The sequence below is a fragment of the Hyperolius riggenbachi genome, chromosome 3, assembly GCF_040937935.1.
Source record: "Hyperolius riggenbachi isolate aHypRig1 chromosome 3, aHypRig1.pri, whole genome shotgun sequence".
Classification (NCBI taxonomy): Eukaryota; Metazoa; Chordata; class Amphibia; order Anura; family Hyperoliidae; genus Hyperolius; species Hyperolius riggenbachi.
This window is the reverse complement of record NC_090648.1, coordinates 7,484,967-7,502,466: the sequence shown is the minus strand read 5'-3', so window position 1 is coordinate 7,502,466 and position 17,500 is coordinate 7,484,967. Positions and strand designations below refer to the sequence as shown.

At 51.4% G+C, this 17,500-nt stretch overlaps 1 protein-coding gene across 2 annotated transcripts in view; it reads right to left on the bottom strand.

Moving 5' to 3' along the window:
• The window catches only part of LOC137560841 (cornifelin homolog), an 83,423-nt gene extending 78,444 nt beyond the window's left edge, over window positions 1-4,979 (bottom strand). The window contains exon 1 of one of the 2 annotated variants that reach the window (XM_068271978.1): window positions 4,920-4,979. The gene's annotated coding sequence lies outside the window, so the exon portion shown is untranslated. The remainder of the gene's footprint in view (window positions 1-4,919) is intronic. The other variant, XM_068271977.1, reaches the window with a different exon arrangement.
• Window positions 4,980-17,500: the final 12,521 nt, after the last annotated feature.

Genomic DNA, 17,500 nt, shown 5'->3' with positions numbered 1-17,500 from the left:
TGTACCTTATCTGAGGTTAGTGTGCCTTATCTGAATGTAGTGTGCCTTATCTGAGGTTAGTGTTCCTTATCTGAGTTAGTGTGCCTTATCTGAGGTTAGTGTGCCTTATCTGAGTTAGTGTGCCTTATCTGAGGTTAGTGTGCCTTATCTGAGGTTAGTGCGTCTTATCTGATGTTAGTGTGCCTTATCTGAGGTTAGTGTGACTTATCTGAGTTAGTGTGCCTTATCTGAGTTAGTGTGCCTTATCTGAGGCTAGTGTGCCTTATCTGAGGTTAGTGTGCCTTATCTGAGGTTAGTGTGCCTTATCTGAGTTAGTGTTCCTTATCTGAGTTAGTGTGCCTTACCGGAGTTAGTGTGCCTTACCGGAGTTAGTGTGCCTTATCTGAGGTTAGTGTGCCTTATCTGAGGTTAGTGTGCCTTATCTGAGTTAGTGTGCCTTATCTGAGGTTAGTGTGCCTTATCTGAGGTTAGTGTGCCTTATCTGAATTAGTGTTCCTTTTCTGAGTTAGTGTGCCTTTTCTGAGTTAGTGTGTCTTATCTGAGTTAGTGTGCCTTATCTGAGTTAGTGTGCCTTATCTGAGGTTAGTGTGCCTTATCTGAGGTACTGTGCCTTATCTGAGGTTAGTGTGCCTTATCTGAGGTTAGTGTGCCTTATCTGAGTTAGTGTGCCTTATCTGAGGTTAGTGTGCCTTATCTGTGTTAGTGTGCCTTATCTGAGGTTAGTGTGCCTTATCTGAGGTTAGTGTGCCTTATCTGAGTTAGTGTGCCTTATCTGAGTTAGTGTGCCTTATCTGAGGTTAGTGTGCCTTATCTGAGGTTAGTGTTCCTTATCTGAGTTAGTGTGCCTTATCTGAGGTTAGTGTGCCTTATCTGAGTTAGTGTGCCTTATCTGAGGTTAGTGTGCCTTATCTGAGGTTAGTGTGCCTTATCTGAGGTTAGTGTGCCTTATCTGAGTTAGTGTGCCTTATCTGCGTTAGTGTGCCTTATCTGAGGTTAGTGTGCCTTATCTGAGGTTAGTGTTCCTTATCTGAGTTAGTGTGCCTTACCGGAGTTAGTGTGCCTTACCGGAGTTAGTGTGCCTTATCTGAGGTTAGTGTGCCTTATCTGAGTTAGTGTGCCTTATCTGAGGTTAGTGTGCCTTATCTGAGGTTAGTGTGCCTTATCTGAGGTTAGTGTGCCTTATCTGAATTAGTGTTCCTTTTCTGAGTTAGTGTGCCTTTTCTGAGTTAGTGTGTCTTATCTGAGTTAGTGTGCCTTATCTGAGTTAGTGTGCCTTATCTGAGGTTAGTGTGCCTTATCTGAGGTACTGTGCCTTATCTGAGGTTAGTGTGCCTTATCTGAGGTTAGTGTGCCTTATCTGAGTTAGTGTGCCTTATCTGAGGTTAGTGTGCCTTATCTGAGTTAGTGTGCCTTATCTGAGGTTAGTGTGCCTTATCTGAGGTTAGTGTGCCTTATCTGAGGTTAGTGTGCCTTATCTGAGTTAGTGTGCCTTATCTGAGTTAGTGTGCCTTATCTGAGGTTAGTGTGCCTTATCTGAGGTTAGTGTTCCTTATCTGAGTTAGTGTGCCTTATCTGAGGTTAGTGTGCCTTATCTGAGTTAGTGTGCCTTATCTGAGGTTAGTGTGCCTTATCTGAGGTTAGTGTGCCTTATCTGAGTTAGTGTGCCTTATCTGAGTTAGTGTGCCTTATCTGCGTTAGTGTGCCTTATCTGAGGTTAGTGTGCCTTATCTGAGGTTAGTGTTCCTTATCTGAGTTAGTGTGCCTTATCTGAGGTTAGTGTGCCTTATCTGAGTTAGCGTGCCTTATCTGAGGTTAGTGTGCCTTATCTGAGGTTAGTGTGCCTTATCTGAGGTTAGTGTGCCTTATCTGAGTTAGTGTGCCTTATCTGAGTTAGTGTGCCTTATCTGAGGTTAGTGTGCCTTATCTGAGGTTAGTGTCCCTTATCTGAGTTAGTGTGCCTTATCTGAGGTTAGTGTGCCTTATCTGAGGTTAGTGTGCCTTATCTGAGTTAGTGTGCCTTATCTGAGGTTAGTGTGCCTTATCTGAGTTACTGTGCCTTATCTGAGGTTAGTGGGCCTTATCTGAACTTAGTGCCCCTTAAGTAGCTTTGTGCACACTAAAAGATGCACAAAGCTACATCGCACACTGCACGATAACATCACACCCGCGCTATCGTCGCATCCTTGCACCGTTATCGTCGCATTCTATGCGACCTTATGGTCGCATAATATACAGTACAACGGGTATGACGTTATCGTCACACCGCGCGCAAAGATCGACGCATTACGCTGTGCGCGGTGCAGTGCGCGATGTAGCTTTGTGCATCTTTTAGTATGCACAAAGCTACTTAAGGGGCACTAAGTTCAGATAAGGCACACTAACCTCAGATAAGGCACACTAACCTCAGATAAGGCACATTAACTCAGATAAGGCACACTAACCTCAGATAAGGCACAGTAACCTCAGATAAGGCACACTAACCTCAGATAAGGCACACTAACTCAGATAAGGCACACTAACCTCAGATAAGGCACACTAACGCAGATAAGGCACACTAACCTCAGATAAGGCACACTAACCTCAGATAAGGCACACTAACTCAGATAAGGCACACTAACCACAGATAAGGCACACTAACTCAGATAAGGCACACTAACCTCAGATAAGGCACACTAACCTCAGATAAGGCACACTAACCTCAGATAAGGCACATTAACTCAGATAAGGCACACTAACCTCAGATAAGGCACACTAACCTCAGATAAGGCACATTAACTCAGATAAGGCACACTAACCTCAGATAAGGCACAGTAACCTCAGATAAGGCACACTAACCTCAGATAAGGCACACTAACTCAGATAAGGCACACTAACCTCAGATAAGGCACACTAACTCAGATAAGGCACACTAACCTCAGAACTCAGATAAGGCACACTAACCTCAGATAAGGCACACTAACTCAGATAAGGCACACTAACCGGCTTAGTGCCATGATCTGAAGAATAGACCCCTTTATCAGAGGGAGTTAAGTAGTTGGGCTCCCCACAGCTTGGGGCCCCCCTGTAGTTGCAGGGTCTGCTTCATGTAGTCACACCCCTGTATGTCAGCCTCCATATCCTTTAACAGCAACTGCATTGTAAACCTTTTTTTACCTATCACACAACCGATCACTGCAGGGTGTGTGCCCAGGGCTGCCTCCTCATCCCTTCACATACCGACACGTATTTATTATACATGCCTTGTGGCTAGTTACATGCAGCTTAGGCACTGATTATGTGTGAGTAGCCCCAGAACCTGTATAACTTACATGTGTCGGTATTTAAAGGGATGGGGTGGCGACCCTGTGTAAGGTTGCCACACATAATACAAATATACAGTATGTATATATATATATATATATATATATATATATATATATTTATATATATATATATATATATATATATTTATATATATATATACACTGTATATTTTACAGAAATTCATACGTTTGCTGCTCTTTTATCCATCTGAGTGATAAATCTGACCAAACTTCCTGTTTTTATCGGTATAACTCGCCTGGGAGTGGCTGGTTTTTTATATCACGTTTTATGGAATTTGAATGGTGTGTGGTAGATTGTCAACTTTTTGATTTATCAACCTAAGCCTTTCTTTTCAGAGCTTTCAATCATGTTTTTTTTTTTCTTTTTTTTCTTACAATTGGGAAGAATTGAACACATGTGTGTGGTACATTGGTCAGATTTTTCAAATGTTGCAATCAATCAGAAAAAAAAATGTATTGTAAAGATTAAATTGAAAAGAAATGTAAAAAGAAGCAAAAAACAAACAAACAAACCCTTTTGTATGATGCATAGCTACTTCAGCGGAGAGATGACCTGGGACAGATGCGTGACCTGCGCTGCAGACAGAGGCAGGAGAAGCCATGCCAGGCACTCCTTCTCGTTTTATCAGAGGGGAAGCAGAGGGGGGGGGGGGGTTACTGAACTAACATACTGTAATGAAGAATATACCATAGTCCAGCCCGAAGTATGAGGTATATAGTGAACTACAAGACCATTAATCCCCCTCCCCCGGCAGCCTGACCTCATACAAATTATTGCATCAGAATCACTGTCATTTCAGAACGATTTATATCCACTCCAGAGATTGTGATTTTGGAGCGATTTCTGGTGTAACTGATTCACTAACCTGGGACTGGACTGGGCCATATCAGAAGAGAGTTCGGATTGCTGAAATGGGACTGCAGGATTGGTAAGTATTCGCTGTAAGGACTCTGAGACAGTCGGACATCATTTAACAAATAAAACTTCTCATTGCCATCACTCGGCCACTAACTAATTACTAACCACCTAACTAACCATCTATATTCTGATATGATCCAGAAGCAGTGGTCACCAAGCAAAAGAGACATGATAAAAGTTCCAGTCGAGATTTCTGGAGGATTTATGTTGGCCAAACCAAAAAAAAAAAAAAAACACCCTCATTATAATGCTGGGTACACACGATATGTTTTTCCGCTCAATTTTCCACCCGATTGTTTTTTTCTTATCTTTTTACATTCACTTCTATGAAAATCGAGTGGTAAAACAATCAGAAGGAATATCGGACATGTCGGAAATGATCTATCGAACCATCTATGGAGCGGAAAAACGTATGGTGTATTCCCAGCATAAGATACATGAATAGCAACCATCTGACCAGAAAATGCTCATCATGTCACCGCGTCTCCCCTCATTGTAAAGGGTAGGACTATCATTTCAGCTGGAAAAGAAAAAGCAATGCCAAAAACCCTGAAAGTAAATTAAACCCCCAAAAGAAATGCTGACAAAAAACAAACGTGAGAAACGGAATAAGTAAAATAGAGAAGTTTTGGAAAGTTTAAATATGAATAGTGAGGTGATGGGAGAATGTCACTGACCTCTGTCTGCCGAGATGTCTGCCCGTCACTGAGAGGATCTACCCCAATCACTGACTCTGCAGAATGTCACACAACCTGTTCCGTGACATCAGAGTGTCACCAGCGCATATAAAATGCAAAACACGGGAAATCTGCAACCTCTGTGCACCTGCCACTGACACCTGCCCATCACTCTCAGTATCTGCTGCTCAGTATCACTTCCCCAGCCCCATGCACCTGCCACTGACACCTGCACATCACTCTCAGTATCTGCTGCTCAGTATCACTTCCCCTGCCCCATGCACCTGCCACTAACACCTGCCCATCACTCTCAGTATCTGCTGCTCAGTATCACTTCCCCTGCCCCATGCACCTGCCACTAACACCTGCCCATCACTCTCAGTATCTGCTGCTCAGTATCACTTCCCCTGCCCTGTGCACCTGCCACTGACACCTGCACATCACTCTCAGTATCTGCTGCTCAGTATCACTTCCCCTGCCCCATGCACCTGCCACTGACACCTGCACATCACTCTCAGTATCTGCTGCTCAGTATCACTTCCCCTGCCCTGTGCACCTGCCACTGACACCTGCCCATCACTCTCAGTATCTGCTGCTCAGTATCACTTCCCCTGCCCGGTGCACCTGCCACTAACACCTGCACATCACTCTCAGTACCTGCTGCTCAGTATCACTTCCCCTGCCCCATGCACCTGCCACTGACACCTGCACATCACTCTCAGTATCTGCTGCTCAGTATCACTTCCCCTGCCCCATGCACCTGCCACTAACACCTGCACATCACTCTCAGTATCTGCTGCTCAGTATCACTTCCCCTGCCCTGTGCACCTGCCACTGACACCTGCCCATCACTCTCAGTATCTGCTGCTCAGTATCACTTCCCCTGCCCCATGCACCTGCCACTGACACCTGGCACATCACTCTCAGTATCTGCTGCTCAGTATCACTTCCCCTGCCCTGTGCACCTGCCACTGACACCTGGCACATCACTCTCAGTATCTGCTGCTCAGTATCACTTCCCCTGCCCTGTGCACCTGCCACTGACACCTGCCCATCACTCTCAGTATCTGCTGCTCAGTATCACTTCCCCTGCCCCATGCACCTGCCACTAACACCTGCACATCACTCTCAGTATCTGCTGCTCAGTATCACTTCCCCTGCCCTGTGCACCTGCCACTGAAACCTGCCCATCACTCTCAGTATCTGCTGCTCAGTATCACTTCCCCTGCCCCATGCACCTGCCACTGACACCTGGCACATCACTCTCAGTATCTGCTGCTCAGTATCACTTCCCCTGCCCTGTGCACCTGCCACTGACACCTGGCACATCACTCTCAGTACCTGCTGCTCAGTATCACTTCCCCTGCCCTATGCACCTGCCACTAACACCTGCACATCACTCTCAGTATCTGCTGCTCAGTATCACTTCCCCTGCCCTGTGCACCTGCCACTAACACCTGCCCATCACTCTCAGTATCTGCTGCTCAGTATCACTTCCCCTGCCCTATGCACCTGCCACTAACACCTGCCCGCCATTCCCAGTATCTGCTGCTCAGTATCACTTCCCCTGCCCTATGCACCTGCCACTAACACCTGCACATCACTCTCAGTATCTGCTGCTCAGTATCACTTCCCCTGCCCTGTGCACCTGCCACTAACACCTGCACATCACTCTCAGTATCTGCTGCTCAGTATCACTTCCCCTGCCCCATGCACCTGCCACTGACACCTGCCCATCACTCTCAGTATCTGCTGCTCAGTATCACTTCCCCTGCCCCATGCACCTGCCACTGACACCTGGCACATCACTCTCAGTATCTGCTGCTCAGTATCACTTCCCCTGCCCCATGCACCTGCCACTGACACCTGCCCATCACTCTCAGTATCTGCTGCTCAGTATCACTTCCCCTGCCCTGTGCACCTGCCACTAACACCTGCCCGCCATTCCCAGTATCTGCTGCTCAGTATCACTTCCCCTGCCCTGTGCACCTGCCACTGACACCTGCCCATCACTCTCAGTATCTGCTGCTCAGTATCACTTCCCCTGCCCCATGCACCTGCCACTGACACCTGCCCATCACTCTCAGTATCTGCTGCTCAGTATCACTTCCCCTGCCCCATGCACCTGCCACTAACACCTGGCACATCACTCTCAGTATCTGCTGCTCAGTATCACTTCCTCTGCCCTGTGCACCTGCCACTGACACCTGCCCATCACTCTCAGTATCTGCTGCTCAGTATCACTTCCCCTGCCCCATGCACCTGCCACTGACACCTGGCACATCACTCTCAGTATCTGCTGCTCAGTATCACTTCCCCTGCCCTGTGCACCTGCCACTAACACCTGCACATCACTCTCAGTATCTGCTGCTCAGTATCACTTCCCCTGCCCCATGCACCTGCCACTGACACCTGGCACATCACTCTCAGTATCTGCTGCTCAGTATCACTTCCCCTGTCCTGTGCACCTGCCACTGACACCTGCACATCACTCTCAGTATCTGCTGCTCAGTATCACTTCCCCTGCCCCATGCACCTGCCACTGACACCTGGCACATCACTCTCAGTATCTGCTGCTCAGTATCACTTCCCCTGCCCTGTGCACCTGCCACTGACACCTGGCACATCACTCTCAGTATCTGCTGCTCAGTATCACTTCCCCTGCCCTGTGCACCTGCCACTGACACCTGGCACATCACTCTCAGTATCTGCTGCTCAGTATCACTTCCCCTGCCCCATGCACCTGCCACTGACACCTGCCCATCACTCTCAGTATCTGCTGCTCAGTATCACTTCCCCTGCCCTGTGCACCTGCCACTAACACCTGGCACATCACTCTCAGTATCTGCTGCTCAGTATCACTTCCCCTGCCCTGTGCACCTGCCACTAACACCTGCACATCACTCTCAGTATCTGCTGCTCAGTATCACTTCCCCTGCCCCATGCACCTGCCACTGACACCTGCCCATCACTCTCAGTATCTGCTGCTCAGTATCACTTCCCCTGCCCTATGCACCTGCCACTGACACCTGCACATCACTCTCAGTATCTGCTGCTCAGTATCACTTCCCCTGCCCCATGCACCTGCCACTGACACCTGCCCATCACTCTCAGTATCTGCTGCTCAGTATCACTTCCCCTGCCCTGTGCACCTGCCACTAACACCTGCACATCACTCTCAGTATCTGCTGCTCAGTATCACTTCCCCTGCCCTGTGCTCCTGCCACTAACACCTGCCCATCACTCTCAGTACCTGCTGCTCAGTATCACTTCCCCTGCCCTGTGCACCTGCCACTGACACATGCCCATCACTCTCAGTATCTGCTGCTCAGTATCACTTCCCCTGCCCTGTGCTCCTGCCACTAACACCTGCACATCACTCTCAGTATCTGCTGCTCAGTATCACTTCCCCTGCCCTGTGCACCTGCCACTAACACCTGGCACATCACTCTCAGTATCTGCTGCTCAGTATCACTTCCCCTGCCCCATGCACCTGCCACTGACACCTGGCACATCACTCTCAGTATCTGCTGCTCAGTATCACTTCCCCTGCCCCATGCACCTGCCACTGACACCTGCCCATCACTCTCAGTATCTGCTGCTCAGTATCACTTCCCCTGCCCTGTGCACCTGCCACTAACACCTGCACATCACTCTCAGTATCTGCTGCTCAGTATCACTTCCCCTGCCCTGTGCTCCTGCCACTAACACCTGCCCATCACTCTCAGTACCTGCTGCTCAGTATCACTTCCCCTGCCCCATGCACCTGCCACTGACACCTGGCACATCACTCTCAGTATCTGCTGCTCAGTATCACTTCCCCTGCCCTGTGCACCTGCCACTGACACCTGCCCATCACTCTCAGTACCTGCTGCTCAGTATCACTTCCCCTGCCCCATGCACCTGCCACTGACACCTGCACATCACTCTCAGTATCTGCTGCTCAGTATCACTTCCCCTGCCCTGTGCACCTGCCACTAACACCTGCCCACCATTCCCAGTAGCTGCTGCTCAGTATCACTTCCCCTGCCCTGTGCACCTGCCACTAACACCTGCCCATCACTCTCAGTACCTGCTGCTCAGTATCACTTCCCCTGCCCTGTGCACCTGCCACTGACACCTGCACATCACTCTCAGTATCTGCTGCTCAGTATCACTTCCCCTGCCCTGTGCACCTGCCACTAACACCTGCCCACCATTCCCAGTAGCTGCTGCTCAGTATCACTTCCCCTGCCCTGTGCACCTGCCACTGACACCTGCCCATCACTCTCAGTACCTGCTGCTCAGTATCACTTCCCCTGCCCTGTGCACCTGCCACTAACACCTGGCACATCACTCTCAGTATCTGCTGCTCAGTATCACTTCCCCTGCCCCATGCACCTGCCACTGACACCTGGCACATCACTCTCAGTATCTGCTGCTCAGTATCACTTCCCCTGCCCTGTGCACCTGCCACTGACACCTGCACATCACTCTCAGTATCTACTGCTCAGTATCACTTCCCCTGCCCTGTGCACCTGCCACTGACACCTGCCCATCATTCCCAGTATCTGCTGCTCAGTATCACTTCCCCTGTCCTGTGCACCTGCCACTGACACCTGCCCATCACTCTCAGTATCTACTGCTCAGTATCACTTCCCCTGCCCTGTGCACCTGCCACTGACACCTGCCCATCATTCCCAGTATCTACTGCTCAGTATCACTTCCCCTGCCCTGTGCACCTGCCACTGACACCTGCCCATCATTCCCAGTATCTGCTGCTCAGTATCACTTCCCCTGCCCTGTGCACCTGCCACTAACACCTGGCACATCACTCTCAGTATCTGCTGCTCAGTATCACTTCCCCTGCCCTGTGCACCTGCCACTGACACCTGGCACATCACTCTCAGTATCTGCTGCTCAGTATCACTTCCCCTGCCCTGTGCACCTGCCACTGACACCTGCCCATCACTCTCAGTATCTGCTGCTCAGTATCACTTCCCCTGCCCCATGCACCTGCCACTGACACCTGCCCATCACTCTCAGTATCTGCTGCTCAGTATCACTTCCCCTGTCCTGTGCACCTGCCACTGACACCTGGCACATCACTCTCAGTATCTGCTGCTCAGTATCACTTCCCCTGCCCTATGCACCTGCCACTAACAACTGGCACATCACTCTCAGTATCTGCTGCTCAGTATCACTTCCCCTGCCCTGTGCTCCTGCCACTAACACCTGGCACATCACTCTCAGTATCTGCTGCTCAGTATCACTTCCCCTGCCCTGTGCACCTGCCACTAACACCTGCACATCACTCTCAGTATCTGCTGCTCAGTATCACTTCCCCTGCCCTGTGCACCTGCCACTGACACCTGCCCATCACTCTCAGTATCTGCTGCTCAGTATCACTTCCCCTGCCCCATGCACCTGCCACTACCACCTGCCCATCACTCTCAGTATCTGCTGCTCAGTATCACTTCCCCTGCCCTGTGCACCTGCCACTGACACCTGCCCATCACTCTCAGTATCTGCTGCTCAGTATCACTTCCCCTGCCCTGTGCACCTGCCACTGACACCTGGCACATCACTCTCAGTATCTGCTGCTCAGTATCACTTCCCCTGCCCTGTGCACCTGCCACTAACACCTGGCACATCACTCTCAGTATCTGCTGCTCAGTATCACTTCCCCTGCCCTGTGCACCTGCCACTGACACCTGCACATCACTCTCAGTATCTGCTGCTCAGTATCACTTCCTCTGCCCTGTGCACCTGCCACTAACACCTGCACATCACTCTCAGTATCTGCTGCTCAGTATCACTTCCCCTGCCCTGTGCACCTACCACTAACACCTGGCACATCACTCTCAGTATCTGCTGCTCAGTATCACTTCCCCTGCCCTGTGCACCTGCCACTAACACCTGCACATCACTCTCAGTATCTGCTGCTCAGTATCACTTCCCCTGCCCTATGCACCTGCCACTGACACCTGCACATCACTCTCAGTATCTGCTGCTCAGTATCACTTCCCCTGCCCTGTGCACCTGCCACTAACACCTGCCCATCACTCTCAGTATCTGCTGCTCAGTATCACTTCCCCTGCCCTATGCACCTGCCACTGACACCTGCACATCACTCTCAGTATCTGCTGCTCAGTATCACTTCCCCTGCCCTGTGCACCTGCCACTAACACCTGCCCACCATTCCCAGTAGCTGCTGCTCAGTATCACTTCCCCTGCCCTGTGCACCTGCCACTGACACCTGGCACATCACTCTCAGTATCTGCTGCTCAGTATCACTTCCCCTGCCCTGTGCACCTGCCACTAACACCTGCCCATCACTCTCAGTATCTGCTGCTCAGTATCACTTCCCCTGCCCTGTGCACCTGCCACTAACACCTGCCCATCACTCTCAGTATCTGCTGCTCAGTATCACTTCCCCTGCCCTGTGCACCTACCACTAACACCTGCACATCACTCTCAGTATCTGCTGCTCAGTATCACTTCCCCTGCCCCATGCACCTGCCACTAACACCTGCCCATCACTCTCAGTATCTGCTGCTCAGTATCACTTCCCCTGCCCTGTGCACCTGCCACTGACACCTGCCCACCATTCCCAGTATCTGCTGCTCAGTATCACTTCCCCTGCCCTGTGCTCCTGCCACTAACACCTGCCCATCACTCTCAGTATCTGCTGCTCAGTATCACTTCCCCTGCCCTGTGCACCTACCACTAACACCTGCACATCACTCTCAGTATCTGCTGCTCAGTATCACTTCCCCTGCCCCATGCACCTGCCACTGACACCTGCCCATCACTCTCAGTATCTGCTGCTCAGTATCACTTCCCCTGCCCTGTGCACCTGCCACTAACACCTGCACATCACTCTCAGTATCTGCTGCTCAGTATCACTTCCCCTGCCCCATGCACCTGCCACTGACACCTGCACATCACTCTCAGTATCTGCTGCTCAGTATCACTTCCCCTGCCCTGTGCACCTGCCACTGACACCTGGCACATCACTCTCAGTATCTGCTGCTCAGTATCACTTCCCCTGCCCTGTGCACCTGCCACTGACACCTGGCACATCACTCTCAGTATCTGCTGCTCAGTATCACTTCCCCTGCCCTGTGCACCTGCCACTAACACCTGGCACATCACTCTCAGTATCTGCTGCTCAGTATCACTTCCCCTGCCCTGTGCACCTGCCACTAACACCTGCCCATCACTCTCAGTATCTGCTGCTCAGTATCACTTCCCCTGCCCTGTGCACCTGCCACTAACACCTGCCCATCACTCTCAGTATCTGCTGCTCAGTATCACTTCCCCTGCCCTGTGCACCTGCCACTAACACCTGCCCATCACTCTCAGTATCTGCTGCTCAGTATCACTTCCCCTGCCCTGTGCTCCTGCCACTAACACCTGGCACATCACTCTCAGTATCTGCTGCTCAGTATCACTTCCCCTGCCCTGTGCACCTGCCACTAACACCTGCCCATCACTCTCAGTATCTGCTGCTCAGTATCACTTCCCCTGCCCTGTGCACCTGCCACTAACACCTGCCCATCACTCTCAGTATCTGCTGCTCAGTATCACTTCCCCTGCCCTGTGCACCTGCCACTAACACCTGCCCATCACTCTCAGTATCTGCTGCTCAGTATCACTTCCCCTGCCCTGTGCACCTACCACTAACACCTGCACATCACTCTCAGTATCTGCTGCTCAGTATCACTTCCCCTGCCCTGTGCACCTGCCACTGACACCTGGCACATCACTCTCAGTATCTGCTGCTCAGTATCACTTCCCCTGCCCTGTGCACCTGCCACTGACACCTGGCACATCACTCTCAGTATCTGCTGCTCAGTATCACTTCCCCTGCCCTGTGCACCTGCCACTAACACCTGCCCATCACTCTCAGTATCTGCTGCTCAGTATCACTTCCCCTGCCCTGTGCACCTGCCACTAACACCTGCCCATCATTCCCAGTATCTGCTGCTCAGTATCACTTCCCCTGCCCTGTGCACCTGCCACTGGCACCTGCACATCACTCTCAGTATCTGCTGCTCAGTATCACTTCCTCTGCCCTGTGCACCTGCCACTAACACCTGGCACATCACTTTTAGTATCTGCTGCTCAGTATCACTTCCCCTGCCCTGTGCACCTGCCACTAACACCTGCACATCACTCTCAGTATCTGCTGCTCAGTATCACTTCCCTTGCCCTGTGCTCCAGCCACTGACACCTGGCACATCACTCTCAGTATCTGCTGCTCAGTATCACTTCCCCTGCCCCATGCACCTGCCACTAACACCTGCCCATCACTCTCAGTATCTGCTGCTCAGTATCACTTCCCCTGCCCTGTGCACCTGCCACTAACACCTGCCCATCACTCTCAGTATCTGCTGCTCAGTATCACTTCCCCTGCCCCATGCACCTGCCACTAACACCTGGCACATCACTCTTAGTATCTGCTGCTCAGTATCACTTCCCCTGCCCTGTGCACCTGCCACTAACACCTGCCCACCATTCCCAGTATCTGCTGCTCAGTATCACTTCCCCTGCCCTGTGCACCTGCCACTAACACCTGCCCATCACTCTCAGTATCTGCTGCTCAGTATCACTTCCCCTGCCCCATGCACCTGCCACTAACACCTGGCACATCACTCTTAGTATCTGCTGCTCAGTATCACTTCCCCTGCCCTGTGCACCTGCCACTAACACCTGCCCATCACTCTCAGTATCTGCTGCTCAGTATCACTTCCCCTGCCCTGTGCACCTGCCACTGACACCTGGCACATCACTCTTAGTATCTGCTGCTCAGTATCACTTCCCCTGCCCTGTGCACCTGCCACTGACACCTGGCACATCACTCTCAGTATCTGCTGCTCAGTATCACTTCCCCTGCCCTGTGCACCTGCCACTAACACCTGCCCATCACTCTCAGTATCTGCTGCTCAGTATCACTTCCCCTGCCCTGTGCACCTGCCACTGACACCTGCACATCACTCTCAGTATCTGCTGCTCAGTATCACTTCCCCTGCCCCATGCACCTGCCACTAACACCTGCCCATCACTCTCAGTACCTGCTGCTCAGTATCACTTCCCCTGCCCCATGCACCTGCCACTAACACCTGCCCATCACTCTCAGTATCTGCTGCTCAGTATCACTTCCCCTGCCCTGTGCACCTGCCACTAACACCTGCCCATCACTCTCAGTATCTGCTGCTCAGTATCACTTCCCCTGCCCTGTGCACCTACCACTAACACCTGCACATCACTCTCAGTATCTGCTGCTCAGTATCACTTCCCCTGCCCTGTGCACCTGCCACTAACACCTGCACATCACTCTCAGTATCTGCTGCTCAGTATCACTTCCCCTGCCCTATGCACCTGCCACTAACACCTGCACATCACTCTCAGTATCTGCTGCTCAGTATCACTTCCCCTGCCCTGTGCACCTACCACTAACACCTGCACATCACTCTCAGTATCTGCTGCTCAGTATCACTTCCCCTGCCCTGTGCACCTACCACTAACACCTGCACATCACTCTCAGTATCTGCTGCTCAGTATCACTTCCCCTGCCCCATGCACCTGCCACTGACACCTGCACATCACTCTCAGTATCTGCTGCTCAGTATCACTTCCCCTGCCCTGTGCACCTGCCACTGACACCTGCACATCACTCTCAGTATCTGCTGCTCAGTATCACTTCCCCTGCCCCATGCACCTGCCACTAACACCTGCACATCACTCTCAGTATCTGCTGCTCAGTATCACTTCCCCTGCCCTGTGCACCTGCCACTAACACCTGCACATCACTCTCAGTATCTGCTGCTCAGTATCACTTCCCCTGCCCTGTGCACCTGCCACTAACACCTGGCACATCACTCTCAGTATCTGCTGCTCAGTATCACTTCCCCTGCCCTATGCACCTGCCACTAACACCTGCCCATCACTCTCAGTATCTGCTGCTCAGTATCACTTCCCCTGCCCTGTGCACCTGCCACTAACACCTGCACATCACTCTCAGTATCTGCTGCTCAGTATCACTTTCCCTGCCCTGTGCTCCTGCCACTAACACCTGCACATCACTCTCAGTATCTGCTGATCAGTATCACTTCCCCTGCCCTGTGCACCTGCCACTAACACCTGCCCATCACTCTCAGTATCTGCTGCTCAGTATCACTTCCCCTGCCCTGTGCACCTGCCACTGACACCTGCACATCACTCTCAGTATCTGCTGCTCAGTATCACTTCCCCTGCCCTGTGCACCAGCCACTGACACCTGCCCATCACTCTCAGTATCTGCTGCTCAGTATCACTTCCCCTGCCCTGTGCACCTGCCACTAACACCTGCCCATCACTCTCAGTATCTGCTGCTCAGTATCACTTCCCCTGCCCTGTGCACCTGCCACTGACACCTGCCCATCACTCTCAGTATCTGCTGCTCAGTATCACTTCCCCTGCCCTGTGCACCTGCCACTGACACCTGCACATCACTCTCAGTATCTGCTGCTCAGTATCACTTCCCCTGCCCTGTGCACCTGCCACTAACACCTGCCCATCACTCTCAGTATCTGCTGCTCAGTATCACTTCCCCTGCCCTGTGCACCTGCCACTGACACCTGCCCATCACTCTCAGTATCTGCTGCTCAGTATCACTTCCCCTGCCCTGTGCACCTGCCACTGACACCTGCACATCACTCTCAGTATCTGCTGCTCAGTATCACTTCCCCTGCCCTGTGCACCTGCCACTAACACCTGGCACATAACTCTCAGTATCTGCTGCTCAGTATCACTTCCCCTGCCCTATGCACCTGCCACTGACACCTGCCCATCACTCTCAGTATCTGCTGCTCAGTATCACTTCCCCTGCCCTGTGCACCTGCCAGTAACACCTGGCACATCACTCTCAGTATCTGCTGCTCAGTATCACTTCCCCTGCCCCATGCACCTGCCACTAACACCTGCCCATCACTCTCAGTATCTGCTGCTCAGTATCACTTCCCCTGCCCCGTGCACCTGCCACTGACACCTGCCCACCATTCCCAGTATCTGCTGCTCAGTATCACTTCCCCTGCCCTGTGCACCTGCCACTGGCACCTGGCACATCACTCTCAGTATCTGCTGCTCAGTATCACTTCCCCTGCCCTGTGCACCTGCCACTAACACCTGGCACATCACTCTCAGTATCTGCTGCTCAGTATCACTTCCCCTGCCCCATGCACCTGCCACTAACACCTGCCCATCACTCTCAGTATCTGCTGCTCAGTATCACTTCCCCTGCCCTGTGCACCTGCCACTAACACCTGCCCATCATTCCCAGTATCTGCTGCTCAGTATCACTTCCCCTGCCCTGTGCACCTGCCACTAACACCTGCCCAACAATCCCAGTATCTGCTGCTCAGTATCACTTCCCCTGCCCTGTGCACCTGCCACTGACACCTGGCACATCACTCTCAGTATCTGCTGCTCAGTATCACTTACCCTGCCCTTTGCACCTGCCACTAACACCTGCCCACCATTCCCAGTATCTGCTGCTCAGTATCACTTCCCCTGCCCTGTGCACCTGCCAGTGACACCTGCCCACCATTCCCAGTATCTACTGCTCAGTATCACTTCCTCTGCCCTGTGCTCCTACCACTGACACCTACCCATCATTCCCAGTACCTGCTGCTCAGTATCACTTCTCCTGCCCTGTGCACCTGCCACTGACACCTGGCACATCACTCTCAGTATCTGCTGCTCAGTATCACTTCCCCTGCCCTGTAAGCCGGGTGTAATTCTCAGTATCTGCTCTTATTCTGTATGTATGGAGGCTGCACAGTATGGCTTCTCTTGTCCTGTATGGAGGGTGTAATTCTCAGTATCTGCTCTTATACTGTATGTATGGAGAGTGCACAGTATGACTTCTCTTGTCCTGTATGCTGGGTGTAATTCTCAGTATCTGCTCTTATTCTGTATGTATGGAGAGTGCACAGTATCACTTCTCTTGTCCTGTATGCTGGGTGTAATTCTCAGTATCTGCTCTTATTCTGTATGTATGGAGGCTGCACAGTATGGCTTCTCTTGTCCTGTATGCCGGGTGTAATTCTCAGTATTTGCTCTTATTCTGTATGTATGGGGGCTGCACAGTATGACTTCTCTTGTCCTGTATGCCGGGTGTAGCTCTCAGTATCTGCTCTTATTCTGTATGTATGGAGGCTGCACAGTATGGCTTCTCTTGTCCTGTATGCCGGGTGTAATTCTCAGTATCTGCTCTTATTCTGTATGTATGGAGGCTGCACAGTATGACTTCTCTTGTCCTGTATGCCAGGTGTAATTCTCAGTATCTGCTCGTATTCTGTGTGTATGGAGAGTGCACAGGAAATCTTTCTGTACTGTGTTACGGTGGATTCTGGATTGTGTGCATTTCTTATTTTCACCACTAGATGTCCCGCAAGTTACGTTAAGTGAAGCTATGATTGCCCCGACACACACACACTTCTTATACACATAGTTCTTATACACATGCACACACACACACTGTACACACACACACACTGTACACACACTGTACACACACACACACTGTACACACACACACACTGTACACACACTGT